Here is a 7,500-nt window from a genome sequence, read left to right on the forward strand (position 1 = left end):
CCCTAATTGACAAACAAACAAAAAAGCCAAAGTCTTCTCATGCTTTGTTGATTTCAAAAAAGCTTTTGACTCAATTTGGCATGAGGGCCTGCTATACATATTGATGGAAAGTGGTGTTGGGGGAAAATCATACAACATTACACAAACAACATATGTGCGGTTAAAATTGGCAAAAAACACACATTTCTTTCTGCGGGGCCGGGGGGGTGAGACAGGGATGCAGCTTAAACCCCACCCTCTTCAACATGTATATCAACGAATTGGCGAGGGCACTAGAACAGTCTGCAGCACCCGGCCTCACCCTACTAGAATCTGAAGTCAAATGTCTACTGTTTGCTGATGATCTGGTGCTTCTGTCCCCAACCAAGGAGGGCCTACAGCAGCACCTAGATATTCTGCACAGATTCTGTCAGACCTGGGCCCTGACAGTAAATCTCAGAGAGACAAAAATAATGGTGTTCCAAAAAAGGTCCAGTCGCCAGGACCACAAATACAAATTCAATCTAGACACCGTTGCCCTAGAGCACACAAAAAACGATACATACCTCGGCCTAAACATCAGCGCCACAGGTAACTTCCACAAAGCTGTGAACGATCTGAGAGACAAGGCAAGAAGGGTCTACTACGTCATCAAAAGGAACATAACATTCGACATACCAATTAGGATCTGGCTAAAAACACTTTAATCAGTTATAAAACCCATTGCCCTTTATATTGCTATATTGTAATTACTTTGCCACCATGGCCTATTTATTGCTTTACCTCCCTTATCCTACCTCATTTACACATGCTGTATATGGACATTTTTCTATTGTGTTATTGACTGTACGTTTTGTTCATTCCATGTGTAACTCTGTGTTGTTGTATGTGTCGAATTACTACGCTATATCTTGGCCAGGTCGCAGTTGCAAATGAGAACTTGTTCTAAACTAGCCTACCTGGTTAAATAAAGGTGAAATCAAAAATAAAATAAAAATGGTTGTAAGGTCTGAGAGAGAGAGACAGACAGACAGAGAGAGAGAGAGACAGACAGAGAGAGAGAGACAGAGAGAGACAGACAGACAGACAGAGAGACAGAGAGAGAGAGAGAGACAGAGAGAGAGAGACAGACAGAGAGACAGAGAGAGAGACAGAGAGAGACAGACAGAGAGAGAAACAGACAGACAGACAGACAGAGAGAGAGACAGAGAGAGAGACAGAGAGAGACAGACAGAGAGAGAAACAGACAGACAGACAGAGAGACAGACAGACAGAGACAGACAGACAGACAGACAGACAGACAGACAGACAGACAGACAGACAGACAGACAGACAGACAGACAGACAGACAGACAGACAGACAGACAGACAGAGAGAGGAGACAGAGAGAAAGATGAAAGATGGATAGCAGAAAGAAAGGGAGGAAGGAGAGAAAGATGGATAGCAGAAAGAAAGGTGGTGTCATCCGTCAGTTTATATAAAAGGAAGAAGTTTGTAGTCTGCTCTCCTTTACTAATGACAGCCAGCTAGACCAGAGAGAGGGAGGGAAGGAAGGAAGGAAGGGAGGGAGGGATGGAGGGAAGGGAGGGAGGGAAGGGATAGAGTGAGGGAGAGCTGGAGGTTGGTAGGTATAATTGTGAGGTGGAATATTAAAACAAAGGAAGAGAGAGATTTAAAAAAAGTTATATTTTTTTTAAACAGAAGGACGAGAAATATGAAAGAGAAAGGATAACGACATCAACACTTAAAGACAAAACCAGCCAAGCACACACACACACACACACACACACACACACACACACACACACACACACACACACACACACACACACACACACACACACACACACACACACACACACACGGTCAAAACTCTGACTAAACTAGAGAGAGACAGACAGTCTGATATATTACAGTTAAAGACAGTCTGATATATTATAGTTAGAGACAGTCTGATATATTATAGTTAGAGACAGACAGTCTGATATATTACAGTTAGAGACAGTCTGATATATTATAGTTAGAGACAGTCTGATATATTACAGTTAACGACAGTCTGATATATTATAGTTAGAGACAGTCTGATATATTACAGTTAGAGACAGTCTGATATATTATAGTTAGAGACAGTCGTCTGATATATTATAGTTAGAGACAGACAGTCATCTGATATATTATAGTTAGAGACAGACAGTCTGATATATTATAGTTAGAGACAGACAGTCTGATATATTACAGTTAGAGACAGACAGTCTGATATATTACAGTTAGAGACAGACAGTCTGATATATTATAGTTAGAGACAGACAGTCTGATATATTATAGTTAGAGACAGACAGTCTGATATATTATAGTTAGAGACAGTCGTCTGATATATTATAGTTAGAGACAGTCTGATATATTACAGTTAGAGACAGACAGTCTGATATATTACAGTTAGAGACAGACAGTCTGATATATTATAGTTAGAGACAGACAGTCTGATATATTATAGTTAGAGACAGACAGTCTGATATATTACAGTTAGAGACAGACAGTCTGATATATTACAGTTAGAGACAAACAGTCTGATATATTACAGTTAGAGACAAACAGTCTGATATATTACAGTTAGAGACAGACAGTCTGATATATTACAGTTAGAGACAGACAGTCTGATATATTACAGTTAGAGACAAACAGTCTGATATATTACAGTTAGAGACAAACAGTCTGATATATTACAGTTAGAGACAGACAGTCTGATATATTATAGTTAGAGACAGACAGTGTGATATATTACAGTTAGAGACAGTCTGATATATTATAGTTAGAGACAGTCTGATATATTATAGTTAGAGACAGTCTGATATATTATAGTTAGAGACAGTCTGATATATTACAGTTAGAGACAGACAGTCTGACATATTACAGTTAGAGACAGACAGTCTGACATATTACAGTTAGAGACATACAGTCTGATATATTACAGTTAGAGACAGTCTGATATATTATAGTTAGAGACAGACAGTCTGATATATTATAGTTAGAGACAGACAGTCTGATATATTATAGTTAGAGACAGTCTGATATATTACAGTTAGAGACAGACAGTCTGATATATTATAGTTAGAGACAGTCTGATATATTACAGTTAGAGACAGACAGTCTGATATATTACAGTTAGAGACAGACAGTCTGATATATTACAGTTAGAGACAGACAGTCTGATATATTATAGTTAGAGATAGTCGTCTGATATATTATAGTTAGAGACAGACAGTCGTCTGATATATTATAGTTAGAGACAGACAGTCTGATATATTATAGTTAGAGACAGACAGTCTGATATATTATAGTTAGAGACAGTCTGATATATTACAGTTAGAGACAGACAGTCTGATATATTACAGTTAGAGACAGACAGTCTGATATATTACAGTTAGAGACAGACAGTCTGATATATTACAGTTAGAGACAGACAGTCTGATATATTACAGTTAGAGACAGACAGTCTGATATATTACAGTTAGAGACAGACAGTCTGATATATTACAGTTAGAGACAGACAGTCTGATATATTACAGTTAGAGACAGACAGTCTGATATATTACAGTTAGAGACAGAAAGTCTGATATATTATAGTTAGAGACAGACAGTCTGATATATTACAGTTAGAGACAGACAGTCTGATATATTACAGTTAGAGACAGTCTGATATATTACAGTTAGAGACAGTTTGATATATTACAGTTAGAGACAGTCTGATATTTTACAGTTAGAGACAGTCTGATATTTTACAGTTAGAGACAGTCTGATATATTACAGTTAGAGACAGTCTGATATATTACAGTTAGAGACAGTCTGATATATTATAGTTAGAGACAGTCTGATATATTATAGTTAGAGACAGACAGTCGTCTGATATATTATAGTTAGAGACAGACAGTCGTCTGATATATTATAGTTAGAGACAGACAGTCTGATATATTACAGTTGGAGACAGACAGTCTGATATATTACAGTTAGAGACAGACAGTTGTCTGATATATTACAGTTAGAGACAGACAGTCGTCTGATATATTATAGTTAGAGACAGTCTGATATATTATAGTTAGAGACAGACAGTCTGATATATTATAGTTAGAGACAGACAGTCTGATATATTACAGTTAGAGACAGACAGTCGTCTGATATATTACAGTTAGAGACAGACAGTCTGATATATTACAGTTAGAGACAGACAGTCTGATATATTATAGTTAGAGACAGTCTGATATATTACAGTTAGAGACAGACAGTCTGATATATTACAGTTAGAGACAGACAGTATGATATATTACAGTTAGAGACAGTCGTCTGATATATTATAGTTAGAGACAGTCGTCTGATATATTATAGTTAGAGACAGTCTGATATATTATAGTTAGAGACAGTCTGATATATTACAGTTAGAGACAGACAGTCTGATATATTATAGTTAGAGACAGACAGTCTGATATATTATAGTTAGAGACAGTCTGACATATTACAGTTAGAGACAGACAGTCTGATATATTACAGTTAGAGACAGTCTGATATATTATAGTTAGAGACAGTCTGATATATTATAGTTAGAGACAGTCTGATGTATTATAGTTAGAGACAGAAAGTCTGACATATTATAGTTAGAGACAGACAGTCTGACATATTACAGTTAGAGACAGACAGTCTGATATATTACAGTTAGAGACAGACAGTCTGATATATTATAGTTAGAGACAGACAGTCTGACATATTACAGTTAGAGACAGACAGTCTGATATATTATAGTTAGAGACAGACAGTCTGATATATTATAGTTAGAGACAGACAGTCTGATATATTATAGTTAGAGACAGACAGTCTGATATATTACAGTTAGAGACAGACAGTCTGATATATTACAGTTAGAGACAGACAGTCTGATATATTATAGTTAGAGACAGTCATATATTATAGTTAGAGACAGTCTGATATATTATAGTTAGAGACAGACAGTCTGATATATTACAGTTAGAGACAGTCTGATATATTATAGTGAGAGACAGTCTGATATATTACAGTTAGAGACAGTCTGATATATTATAGTTAGAGACAGACAGTCTGATATATTATAGTTAGAGACAGTCTGATATATTATTGTTAGAGACAGACAGTCTGATATATTACAGTTAGAGACAGACAGTCTGATATATTACAGTTAGAGACAGACAGTCTGATATATTACAGTTAGAGACAGACAGTCTGATATATTACAGTTAGAGACAGTCTGATATATTACAGTTAGAGACAGTATGATATTTTACAGTTAGAGACAGTCTGATATTTTACAGTTAGAGACAGTCTGATATATTACAGTTAGAGACAGTCTGATATATTACAGTTAGAGACAGTCTGATATATTACAGTTAGAGACAGTCTGATATATTATAGTTAGAGACAGTCTGATATATTATAGTTAGAGACAGTCTGATATATTACAGTTAGAGACAGACAGTCTGATATATTACAGTTAGAGACAGACAGTCTGATATATTACAGTTAGAGAGAGACAGTCTGATATATTATAGTTAGAGACAGTCATATATTATAGTTAGAGACAGTCTGATATATTACAGTTAGAGACAGTCTGAAATATTACAGTTAGAGACAGTCTGATATATTACAGTTAGAGACAGTCTGATATATTACAGTTAGAGACAGACAGTCTGATATATTATAGTTAGAGACAGTCTGATATATTATAGTTAGAGACAGACAGTCTGATATATTACAGTTAGAGACAGTCTGATATATTATAGTTAGAGACAGTCTGATGTATTATAGTTAGAGACAGACAGTCTGACATATTACAGTTAGAGACAGACAGTCTGATATATTACAGTTAGAGACAGACAGTCTGATATATTACAGTTAGAGACAGACAGTCTGATATCATATAGTTAGAGACAGACAGTCTGATATATTATAGTTAGAGACAGTCATATATTACAGTTAGAGACAGTCTGATATATTACAGTTAGAGACAGTCTGATATATTACAGTTAGAGACAGACAGTCTGATATATTATAGTTAGAGACAGTCTGATATATTATAGTTAGAGACAGACAGTCTGACATATTACAGTTAGAGACAGACAGTCTGATATATTACAGTTAGAGACAGTCTGATATATTATAGTTAGAGACAGTCTGATGTATTATAGTTAGAGACAGACAGTCTGACATATTACAGTTAGAGACAGATAGTCTGATATATTACAGTTAGAGACAGACAGTCTGATATATTACAGTTAGAGACAGACAGTCTGATATATTACAGTTAGAGACAGTCTGATATATTACAGTTAGAGACAGTCTGATATTTTACAGTTAGAGACAGTCTGATATATTACAGTTAGAGACAGTCTGATATATTACAGTTAGAGACAGTCTGATATATTACAGTTAGAGACAGTCTGATATATTATAGTTAGAGACAGTCTGATATATTATAGTTAGAGACAGTCTGATATATTACAGTTAGAGACAGACAGTCTGATATATTACAGTTAGAGACAGTCTGATATATTACAGTTAGAGACAGTCTGATATATTACAGTTAGAGACAGTCTGATATATTACAGTTAGAGACAGTCTGATATATTACAGTTAGAGACAGTCTGATATATTATAGTTAGACAGACAGTCTGATATATTATAGTTAGAGACAGTCTGATATATTATAGTTAGAGACAGACAGTCTGATATATTACAGTTAGAGACAGTCTGATATATTAGAGACAGACAGTCTGATATATTACAGTTAGAGACAGACAGTCTGATATATTACAGTTAGAGACAGTCTGATATATTACAGTTAGAGACAGTCTGATATATTACAGTTAGAGACAGTCTGATATATTATAGTTAGAGACAGTCTGATATATTATAGTTAGAGACAGTCTGATATATTACAGTTAGAGACAGACAGTCTGATATATTACAGTTAGAGACAGTCTGATATATTACAGTTAGAGACAGTCTGATATATTACAGTTAGAGACAGTCTGATATATTACAGTTAGAGACAGTCTGATATATTACAGTTAGAGACAGTCTGATATATTATAGTTAGACAGACAGTCTGATATATTATAGTTAGAGACAGTCTGATATATTATAGTTAAAGACAGTCTGATATATTACAGTTAGAGACAGTCTGATATATTACAGTTAGAGACAGTCTGATATATTATAGTTAGAGACAGACAGTCTGATATATTATAGTTAGAGACAGACAGTCTGATATATTATAGTTAGAGACAGACAGTCTGATATATTATAGTTAGAGACAGACAGTCTGATATATTATAGTTAGAGACAGACAGTCTGATATATTATAGTTAGAGACAGACAGTCTGATATATTATAGTTAGAGACAGACAGTCTGATATATTATAGTTAGAGACAGTCTGATATATTATAGTTAGAGACAGTCTGATATATTACAGTTAGAGACAGTCTGATATATTACAGTTA

At 34.9% G+C, this 7,500-nt stretch overlaps 2 protein-coding genes across 2 annotated transcripts in view; one reads left to right on the plus strand and one right to left on the minus strand.

The window, feature by feature from the left end:
* LOC115194677 (zinc finger protein 37-like) overlaps positions 1 to 7,500 on the minus strand; it is a 1,069,572-nt gene that overhangs the window by 904,886 nt on the left and 157,186 nt on the right. The window lies entirely within an intron of this gene.
* Positions 1 to 7,500, plus strand: part of LOC115194676 (gastrula zinc finger protein XlCGF26.1-like) — a 900,659-nt gene that overhangs the window by 796,666 nt on the left and 96,493 nt on the right. The window lies entirely within an intron of this gene.

The sequence above is a fragment of the Salmo trutta genome, chromosome 5 (assembly GCF_901001165.1).
Source record: "Salmo trutta chromosome 5, fSalTru1.1, whole genome shotgun sequence".
Taxonomy (NCBI): Eukaryota; Metazoa; Chordata; class Actinopteri; order Salmoniformes; family Salmonidae; genus Salmo; species Salmo trutta.